The sequence below is a fragment of the Bidens hawaiensis genome, unplaced genomic scaffold (assembly GCF_021521415.1).
Source record: "Bidens hawaiensis isolate Kalapana, Puna unplaced genomic scaffold, B.hawaiensis_p1.1 tig00003902_1, whole genome shotgun sequence".
NCBI lineage: Eukaryota > Viridiplantae > Streptophyta > Magnoliopsida > Asterales > Asteraceae > Bidens > Bidens hawaiensis.
The window spans coordinates 248507-258941 of record NW_027491226.1 but is presented as its reverse complement, the minus strand read 5'-3'; the positions used below and the strand labels follow the sequence as shown (position 1 = coordinate 258941).

Genomic DNA, 10435 nt, shown 5'->3' with positions numbered 1-10435 from the left:
ATAGCCCCTATACGAGCCGTATAGGGCTATACGACTCGTATAGAGTCTGTTTGACTCGTATAGTATTTTTTTAGATTTTTTTAAAATTACAAAATATTAAAAATAACATCCGAGTTGTTTACAATAAAAACACGTAATTTAAATTTTGTTATATACATAAAAACATACGAACAACATGAGCGTTTTGGGTAACGACTTTTTATATGTGGTCATGCAATCTATTTTGGTTGATGCCCATGTGAATTATCTAAGCTTTTGAAATATAGCTTCCATAAAAATAATTACGTTTGGAGCAAGAAAAATTGATACCTGGCCTGTACGGGTCGTATACCATCTATACGGCTCGTATAGACCATAAAATAATTATAAATATTTGGGCAAATTATGGCTGACATGCTGTCTATATGAGTCGTATAGACCCTATACGGCTCGCATAGGTCTATACGGCTCGCATAGGGTCTATATGAACAAAAATTGTAACACCCAGGGCCGGTTAGGGCTGACGTGCCACTCGATACGGTAATTATAGACATTAAAAATGTTTTCATTAAAGTCTTAACCCTAATTTTTATAATCGCACAACGGTCCAAAAACATTCAAATTAAAAGTTCTCGACAAACGACAAAAATAAAGTTGTTTAGCTCAAAAGAAATTTTTATTAAGTTCCTCGATTTCCCACTTCTAGCCTTTTTCTTTTACTCTCTTATCACACATTCCCCTGATTCCCTTGAGTACCTGTAACAAATACAAGAAACACAAAACAAAGAAACACGGCTGAGCCAAAAATTACCCAGTGACGGAGGAAACAATTGCAATAACAATAAACGATGAAGAACAATGCGATACAATGAACGATCAAATGAGAAACCAATAAAGTGTGCGAGCCGGTAACAATAGCAATATGCTGAACGATCAGTTATGAGTCAGTACAATAACAATCCATCTATAGAAATACCCATGTGAGCCAGTAACAGTAACAATAACAGTAACAGTAACAGTATGCACATTAGCTGCAGACTAATGCACCAATAATTTAAGTGAGATAGGAATGTGGGCACACACACCTAACCATCTCACTCCAGTAACAATTTACCTAGGATCGATCCATACGCCTCTCAATAATCAGTAACTCAATAAGTGCTCTCGTCGCACAATAATATAGAGACGCTATGGACTAATCGCTCCGCCACAGATAGAGCATGTCAAAGGTGCCTCGATTGACGCCCTATGTCCCCATAGGTGGATAAATGCTTGGGTATTGAGGTCAAATAAAAGACACTACCAATGGTCAATATCAATATAATATGTCTCAATAACAATAAGTCAATGTACAATGGTCTATTTGGAACATGCGATAATGATAGCAATAAAATATATTCTATCGCATGCATTTCAGTTATCAATTTAACAATAGCAATCTAAAAATTTGCAATATATAAAGAAACGACTTAATAAAGATGACAGTGACACTACTATGAAACGGATCAAAAACTATGATACGACTAACAACTCAAGAAACGATATATTACGAAAACAAGGACATAATATGACGCTACCAATGTAAGGCCACGAAACCCATACACTATGAGATTGATGAAAAACGATATTTACACTATAATTTAAATACCACAGAATCCGTATCTTATTGACGATAGCGATAGCAATAGCAATAGCAATAAAATCGTAAAAATCCTTAAGCTTGAATTATTCGCCACAAGAACCTATAATATTATCATAACTAACATTATATTTTGGTATTCACGCTCATTGATGTTAGTGGTCTCATTTGTAATTTATATGGTAACTCGTCATAATTGTGACTCTTTGTTAATTTGCAAACGTAATTATTCTTTCATCATATTTAGAATTTGAACACACTATTGTAGTATATAGCATTCCTTTTATTACACCAAAAGTTCCATAAGCTTTTTATAAGATAGAAACAGTGATGATTTATATGAAAATACTTTATTAAGATTTAAAACCATATTTGTATATCTATACAATTATATGCACAATTAACCTTATGGTGGATTATAAAATACAAATGACTAGAGGGGTTTTAAGCATGCATGCTTACAAATAATTTTAGGCAAGTGGTTACCGGCTTCTTCTTTCCGACCTTCAAGTTATTACTGGTTTATAAATAAATTTAAGCGAGTTCCAGCCCCTTATAAACGTTTCTAGTCATCGTATTTGGAATTCGGATCGTTAACTTTCAGTTTCGATCAGACGTCATTTGGGTTTGGCCGTTTGGCGTCGGTGGCGGTTCTAGCAATCAGTGGCGATAGTTGGAGATGAATGACCTGAATACACGTACAGTGGCGGTGGTGCTGGTTGCGTAGTTCCAGTAACCGCAGAAACGTGTGACTATTTCCAAGAACAACAGAAAAAAATGGCTGTCCTAACCAAGTTCCCGCTGGCAGCGGATTGACACGGTGAAGCAGAGAGCACTCGGGGATGGTGGCGTTTTCAATAATCAGCGGCGTATGGCTATGGCGGCGTCGGCGAGGACTCGGGCAGCGGTGGCTGTAGTGCCCGCGGTTTCTCCGACGAGTTGCAGGCTACGGTGGTGGTGTCTCTGATTGTTTCCGGCAACAACAGTTACGTTGGCGGCGGCAACAACAGTTCCGTTAAACCGATGCACCACTTGCACCTTCTATATAAACCCAACCCCTTATACAACTTGAGCACAACCACCAAATGGCTCACAATATCTCCTCCTTTCTCGCATTCCTTGCAATCCTAGCAGCAGCAGCCCTACAACTGGCTGCAGCCGTCGACTACAAAGTCACCAACACAGCTTCAGCAACCCCTGGTGGTGTCAGGTTCACCAATGAGATCGGTGCCAAATACACCACCCAAACTCTAGGCTCGGCAACAAGCTTCATATGGGCCCAATTCCAACAAAACACTAACACCGACAAAAAGAATGTGGCCAGGGTAAATGTGTTCATTGATGACATGGACGGTGTCGCGTACACTTCCAACAACGAGATTCATGTTAGTGGAAAGTATATTCAGAGCTACTCTGGTGCTGTCAAAACTGAGATCACCGGCGTACTTTATCATGAGATGGCTCATGTATGGCAATGGAATGGTAATGGTCAAGCTCCCGGAGGATTGATTGAAGGAATTGCAGATTATGTGCGGTTAAAGGCAGGGTACGCGCCTAGCCATTGGGTTAAGCCCGGGTAGGGAGACAGATGGGACCAAGGCTACGATGTGACTGCTCGATTCCTTGACTATTGTAATGGTCTTAGAGGAGGGTTTGTTGCCAAACTTAATAAGAAAATGAGGAACGGTTATAACAATGATTTTTTCGTCGAGTTGTTAGGAAAGACGGTGGATCAACTATGGGTCGAATACAAACCTCATTAGAAATATGATCAGTTTACTTATTCCTAATTAAAATAATGGACCTTTATGTTTTGTGTTTTCACGATAACTATTGTAAAAGTATTTGACGTAAAAGTATTAAACCATATGAAATAAGTTATTGTAGGGGTATGGTACTAAAACCCGGTTCTACGACCCTAAATCTATTATGTTTGGCTTATTTCATTACATGGACTAATACGATGTTATTGGGCCGAGGGGGTTTTGTGGAGGTAACCCTAACTGGGCTAGGCCCATTAGGGTACCATGATGGTGGCCATGAGACTCCCTATATAAGCAGGTCTCCACCTCCTTATCAAGGGTTGGTCATTCTCAGTAAGAGCCACCACCATATTTTTGTGTCTATGAACAAGAGATCTTCATGATCATCTTAGCGGTCACCTCCACACCCCCGAAACCATTGCAGGTCACGGCATTGCAGGTCGCCGGCGCAGCCGCTGAAGAAGAAGAAGATCAAGACGTGGCTCGTTCATCTCGAAAATCCGTGGAAACATCGTCATGGATCAGGTAAGATTCATTTCATGATTCGACATTGGCGCCATCCGTGGGACAGCAACGAACTGCCCTTCGATCTTCATCTCGGCTGCCAGATCTCTCCCAAGAAAAACGCAGATCTGGAAGTTTACAGAAAAAGGCTTCAAAGCTTGTTCTATTTAAAGCTCAAAAGATCCATATATCTAAAAAGAGGCTTCCAGATCTGGGCAAGAAGGAAAATCCGTGATTCGAATGATCAGATCTCCGAATCTGTGAATCTGTGATTCAGGATCTCCGAATCTGTGATGGTTTTAAATCTGCTCCGAATCTTCAGATCTGTCCAGATCTGATTTACAGATCTAGGTCTAGATTACAGACCTGGATTTAGGTCTAAAGTTGCAGATCTGACTCTTAAATTGCAGATCCAGAAGTTACTAGACTTCCGCCGCCATGTACGCACGCCCGGGGGTTCTCACTCCGCAGCCGTGCATGTGCCGCCGCGGAAACCACCATCTGGGTTTGCGCAAGAGACCTCCGCCATGCACACGCACTTGCGAGTCACCACTCTATCGCCGTGCATGCGCGCATCAGGCTACACGCCAAAACGCGCCAAACTTCAAGGTTGGGAATCCTCCTAATATCCCATATGGCTACGCGCCAAACTTCAAGGTTGGGAATCCTCCTAATATCCCATATGGCTACGCGCCAAGGTTGGGAATCCTCCTAATATCCCATATGGCTATGCGCCAAACTTCAAGGTATGCGCCAAACTTCAAGGTTGGGAATCCTCCTAATATCCCATATGGCTACGCGCCAAGGTTGGTAATCCTCCTAATATCCCATATGGCTACGCGTCAAACTTCAAGGTTGGGAATCCTCCTAATATCCCATATGGCTACGCGCCAAACTTCAAGGTTGGGAATCCTCCTAATATCCCATATGGCTACGCGCCAAGGTTGGGAATCCTCCTAATATCCCATATGGCTACGCGCCAAACTTCAAGGTTGGGAATCCTCCTAATATCCCATATGGCTACGCGCCAAGGTTGGGAATCCTCCTAATATCCCATATGGCTACGCGCCAAACTTCAAGGTTGGGGATCCTCCTAATATCCCATATGGCTACGCGCCAAACTTCAAGGTTGGGAATCCTCCTAATATCCCATATGGCTACGCGCCAAACTTCAAGGTTGGGAATCCCCCTAATATCCCATATGGCTACGCGCCAAACTGCAAGGTTGGGAATCCTCCTAAGATCCCATATGGCTACACGCCAAACTTGGGGGTTAGGAATCCTCATACCATATGTTCACGCATCACATATGCTCACGCATATTACACATGCTTACGCATCACATGCTTACGCATCACATGCTCGCACATGTCACAGTCTACACGCACGCGCACGCAACATCTGCGCGTGGCGCATAACACAAAACCAAAGTCTACGCGCACGTGCATGCAACATCTGCACGTGGCGCGTGACATAAAGTAGCCCGTAAGTCGCCTCACGCGCAGGCCTTTATTATTCACAGCTCATAAGACGTCTCGCGCGCAGGCTGTTATTATTCTTACAGCCCGTAAGTCGCCTCACGCGCTGGCTTTATTATTCACACAGCTCATAAGACGCCTCGCGCGCAAGCTGTTATTATTCTTACAGCCCATAAGTCGCCTCACGCGCAAGCTTTTATTATTCACAGCTCATAAGACGCCTCGCGCGCAAGCTGTTATTATTCTTACAGCCCGTAAGTCGCCTCACGCGCTGGCTTTATTATTCACACAGCTCATAAGACGCCTCGCGCGCAAGCTGTTATTATTCTTACGGCCCGTAAGTCGCCTCACGCGCAGGCCTTTATTATTCACAGGCATTATTATTCTCAAAGCTCGTAAGACGCCTCTCGCGCGCAGGCTTTTATTATTCTTAGCTCGTAAGACGCCTCATGCGCAGGCTTTATTATGCTACAGCTTGTAAGACGCCTCTCATGCGCAGGCTTTTATTATTCTTAGCTCGTAAGTCGCCACTCGCGCAGGCTCTATTATTATAGCTCGTAAGTCGCCTTGCGCGCCAGCATCATTATTCTACAAGCTCGTAAGTCGCCTCGCGCGCCAGCTTCTTTATTATTTTTACAGCTTGTAAGCCGCCTCACGCGCCAGCTTCATTATTTTACAGCTCGTAAGTCGCCTCGCGCGCCAGCTTCTTTATTATTACAGCTCGTAAGTCGCCATGCGCGCAGGCTCTCATTATTCTACAGGCTCGTAAGTCGCCGCACGCGCCAATTTTATTATTTTCACAGCTCGCAAGTCGCCTCACGCGCCAGCTCAATTATTATTTTCAAAGCTCATAAGACGCCTCTCGCGCGCAAGCTTTATTTATTTCACAGCTCGTAAGTCGCCTCACGCGCCAGCTCAATTATTATTCTCAAAGCTCATAAGACGCCTCTCGCGCGCAGGCTTTTATTATTCTAAGCTCGTAAGACGCCTCTCGCGCGCAGGCATTATTATTATTTTAGCTCGTAAGTCGCTTCTCGCGCCAGCTCCATTATTATTTTAGCTCGTAAGTCGCTTCTCGCGCCAGCTCCATTATTATTATAGCTCGTAAGTCGCCTCACGCGCGAGCTTCATTATTATTATAGCTTGTAAGTCGCCTCGCGCGCAGGCTTTTATTACAACATGTCACCATCATGAAGAAAGCCTCTCAAAACTCAGCCGAGGGGGTTTTGTGGAGGTAACCCTAACTGGGCTAGGCCCATTAGGGTACCATGATGGTGGCCATGAGACTCCCTATATAAGCAGGTCTCCACCTCCTTATCAAGGGTTGGTCATTCTCAGTAAGAGCCACCACCATATTTTTGTGTCTGTGAACAAGAGATCTTCATGATCATCTTAGCGGTCACCTCCACACCCCCGAAACCATTGCAGGTCACGGCATTGCAGGTCGCCGGTGCAGCCGCTGAAGAAGAAGAAGATCAAGACGTGGCTCGTTCATCTCGAAAATCTGTGGAAACATCGTCATGGATCAGGTAAGATTCATTTCATGATTCGACAGTTATGTTGCCGTGTGCTTAAACTTAACGATGCATAGTATGAACAATTGGTTAATTCATGTTTGACTTTTTGAAACATATTAAAAATAATGTTAATTCATATCATGTTAAACTGAAGTGTGTGTGAGAGAGCTTATGTTTTTTTTCTTTTTAAGAGCCAATTTTATTGAAAATCAAAGACTAACAAAAAGTTAGCCAATCAAACACCAGAACACCCGGAAACGACAGATGAGACTTGAGAGAGCTTATGTGCTTAGCTTTTTTAGATAAATTTTTTAAAACAATAGTAGTAATAATGTTTGTTATGATGGCCAAACGCGCTACGTTAAAATATAAGAAAAATAAAAACTTAACGTTATAAATACCAACTAGTCAGACAAGATATATCAAGGAACAACAGTTAAAGTTTTTAGGCGTCATCGCAATAGATCTTTATCAATATTTCTACGTCCTAGTCCAAGGTTAACGGTTTTAATGACTGGAGGGTTGTTTCCCTACCTACACGTTCATACCTGTTTTTACGCAGTTATTTTCTTACCTAAGTATTTGCGTCAGTCTAATTTAACCGATTATATTTAATACGTTTGTAAAAGTAAAATATTATTTATGAAACATGTTCTCAACCCCCCCCCCCCCCCCCAAATAAAAAAACATTTGTAAACATTAAAAACATTTAAAAAATAGGGATGGTAAGAAACTCACATTTTTCATGACTTTGTAGGTATAAAGTTGATTGCTCGTGTCCTATTATTGTGGAACACATTTTTATGATTTAATTCATGTACATATTTTTAAGTTGTTTATCCAACTTAATACTATTCACACAGTTTTATTTTCATAAAAGCGTTTCTTTTATTATTTTGATATATGGTGTTCGAACGACCCGCTAGCAACTTTAGTCCGGTTAAGTCCAATTTATTAGTTTTCACACAAGCACACAACCCATAACACAATAAACACTTCATATTTCTAAGTCTAGTTATCTATGCGCATATAACACTTACTAAACTAAACAATTTATGCACATAAATATTATTATAAATCAATTAATAATACTTATATTAATAAAAATCATTTATTTTTATTAATCTTAGATTTTAAAATACTTTTTATTGCTAAAATATATTTTATTCATAAGTTTGTAAACTTTATATTTTTAAAGTCATTTTTTTGTCGGGTATATAACGGCGAACCGGTTAACGTATCAGTATAAAAATTTTTTGTTTTAAATATGAAAATACTATTTAAAGTTAAAATATCTAAGGTTAATAGTTTAGTTACAAAAATATTTATGTTCTCAGTTTTCTTAATACCTCATAAAATTGGTTATTTTTAACGGTTTCGTGTCGTCTTTTGCAACGCAAACCATTTAAGACCAAATTTTACTAACTTGGCATATTATATTCATTAGTTTATATAATGTATATCAAAATTCAAGTATTAGGAGCTGTTATAAAACAGTAAGGATGGCAACAAAAAAGAAAAAGAAAAACTGAACCCAATGGGCATACCTGAAACCCGAAGCATTCGTGTCGAGTAAACGGGCATGGGATTACAAAATATTCTTTTTTCCAGTTCGGGTACGGGCATGGTATTGGGTGACTTGTAGCATCCATAGTTTTATCGATTTATTTTTATATTGTATATTAAAGTTTTTACTACTAAATGAAACTTTTGAAGACAAATATTAATACCATTGAATTTGGAGGGTTAAAGATGTTAAAAAGGAAAATATAGTTAAAAAGAAAGATTATATGAGAATACTAGAATACAGATGTGTGTATGTGATGTGGTTTGGTGCCTGCGCTACAACAGAGAAAGAGCGACAGGGAAAGAAGAAAATAAACAAAACAATTTAACTTCTTGCTTGAAACTGTAGTTAAATTAGGGGTGTTTGGGATTGCTTATTTAACTTATAAGGTGCTTGGGAAAGTTAAACTTTGTGAGTGAATAAGAACTTATATAAGTTATAAGGAGATTAAATAAGGAATCCCGAACACCCACTAAATATGTATGTTAGGGTTTTCTATGATTAATGAAGGATAGGTTGGATGATGTTATTGAAATAGGTTGTTGAACTTGCAATTCTTGTTGAATTTAAATTATCTTCATGACTTCATGGTTAGATAATACAAATCTCTTTTAATTATGATTTCTTGTGTTTATGTTATAATATGGCCATTTGAAGAGATGAAGCCATGATCAAATCAAGAATTCTCATGTAATTGATAATTGTGTAGATGATCTCATAATTGTAATGATGATAATTGATAATTGATGGTTTGTATTAGTTAATCTTGTATGTGGGTGGATTAGAAATCACATAGGAACATGATTGAATGTTTAGAAACCCATGCCCAAAAAGTGTTTGTTGTAATGCTTCAACCAAAAAAAATAAAGAAATAAAAAGTTGATTGAATATAATAATCTAGTTACTAGCATGTTTTCATTAATTCGTATAAAATTAGTAGTTCCACCGTTTAACATGTATGACATATGGTTGAAAAGCCCTTCGAATAGACTTTCTCATATTTAAACATAAGAAGCAAATTCGAATTTAAAGCGGGTCAAAACAGTATGTCAAACTCGCAATTCAGATATCGCGGCAAGCTAATTGAAATTTATTTTTGAATCTGATACGTTTTCACAAAAATCACATAAAATCAACCGCTGATCCGATTTAGGTAATTCTTTTTGGGTTGAAAATTATGTTAAGTCTAGTTTCTTTAGAATTTATAACAAAGAAAATCGTATCATTAAGCAGGTTAAATAAGCCAATTTTAGCAGTTACGCATAATATGGTTGCACAAAATAATAAAGTTTTATAAAATATTAATTAATGTCAAATGTTGTATACCTTTGGGTTAAGTTTGGAATACTAGTTCCTGTTGGTTTATTATACCTATTGAAGTGTGTTCAAAGTATTTGAATTATTCAAGTATGATATTATATATTTTTTGTATAAACGAGTTAATAGGTGTGTGTATATATATACATGCATACATGCATACATACATATATATATATATACATATATGTGTGTTTGTGTGTGTATTATGACCTATGCGAGAAGTTGATGTTGATACGGTCTTAAATCTTGCAATTTAAACTTGTTTTATGTTGACTTAAATAGGCTTAGTAGGTTAAAGCTTGGAAGCCAACAAATCTTGAAGAATCTTAAACTCTAAAGAGCCCCTACATGCAAAGATAAGTGGATCTTACACCACAAAATACAACTTACTTGCTTATTTCTAATCAAGGATCTCTTGTTGGTAGTCCAAATATCAAGTTATAGCTTACTTATGTTAATGCCAATAGAATGGTTAATTGTTGGTATTGGTGTTGATCGTATGGTTATGCGGTCATATAGACCAATTTGTTGATGATGTTAAGGTTACTTAAATATAGTTTAAATCATAATTGACAGCGTGTTATTTATATTGTATGTTAATGTAACTTGACAATAATGGGTTATTGATCTCACGAGGATTTCAAGTTAATTAATACAAAGATACTATA

The 10435-nt window shown here is 38.7% G+C and overlaps 1 pseudogene; it reads left to right on the top strand.

The window, feature by feature from the left end:
- Positions 1–2703: 2703 nt before the first annotated feature.
- LOC143624580 (uncharacterized) lies at positions 2704–3439 on the top strand (annotated as a pseudogene).
- Positions 3440–10435: the final 6996 nt, after the last annotated feature.